This window comes from Echinops telfairi, unplaced genomic scaffold (assembly GCF_000313985.2).
Source record: "Echinops telfairi isolate 266 unplaced genomic scaffold, ASM31398v2 ScPeMD7_4;HRSCAF=17, whole genome shotgun sequence".
Lineage (NCBI taxonomy): Eukaryota > Metazoa > Chordata > Mammalia > Afrosoricida > Tenrecidae > Echinops > Echinops telfairi.
In genome coordinates this window covers 3652782-3653648 of record NW_022103900.1, presented here as the reverse complement: position 1 = coordinate 3653648, position 867 = coordinate 3652782, and the positions used below count along the sequence as shown (strand labels likewise).

Genomic DNA, 867 nt, shown 5'->3' with positions numbered 1-867 from the left:
CCAAGCAGGTGCGCTCTACCCTTGTAGCTCCAAGGTCCAACCGAACCCATGAGCTGCTCTGGCCTTTCCAGACTGCGGGCCAAAGGCAGGGTGTCCACCTAGCCCGGTGACTAGCCGGGGGTCCCACGCCCCCTTCATTCTTTCTTCCACTTAGCTCCACTCTTGCCCAGCGTGATGCCGTCACGCATTCCGATTTCGTTGGGGGAACCTGGGTGGTAAGGGAAAAGGTTGCCAGCAACCCCCGAGACCTTCCCGGCAGAGGTGGCGGGAGGTTTTGCCTGGCGGGGCCTAACGGACAAGAGCTGGGAACCCACCGAGGCCTGGGGCGAGTGGACCCGTCAGACCCGATTTCTGTAGAAGGAAGGCAAATAGACCCCCTCTCTGGAGCTGTGCAGGTCTGGGATGAAAGTGCCCCGTGAGCCCAGTGAGTCCCGCTGAACAAGGAGGAAGAGCCTCCTTGGCTTCATGTCACCGTCTAAAGTCTGGAGCTGCATCGGGCCTGACAGTAGGGCTGTCCCCGGGCCGGGGCTGCAGAGGCGGGGGAAGATTAACGAGGGGCTTATTAAGGAGCCATCCTTCAGTCGCTGAGCGCCCGAGATAGTGGCGCGAAGCGGGCGGCGAGCACCCCGGGGGGCGCCCAGGGTCCAGCTCCTGCGGGTAGCCGGTCGGCCAGGGGGTGTTCACTGGGCCGGAGCTTCCCTGCTGCTCGAGGCGGGGCTGGGGGTCCCGCGGGCGGCGATCGTGGAGCCCGAAGGACCCAAGTCTGAGAATGATCCCTCCGACCCCTTTTGCTGGCGGGGCCTAGGCATCTGGAGGGAGGGGAGCCGGCTCGCAGACGGAGGCCGCCTTCGGGGAGAGCCCCGCCGC

At 65.3% G+C, this 867-nt stretch overlaps 1 protein-coding gene across 1 annotated transcript in view; it reads left to right on the top strand.

Moving 5' to 3' along the window:
* GAD1 (glutamate decarboxylase 1) overlaps nucleotides 1-867 on the top strand; it is a 48885-nt gene that overhangs the window by 5560 nt on the left and 42458 nt on the right. The gene's annotated exons all lie outside the window — the stretch shown is intronic.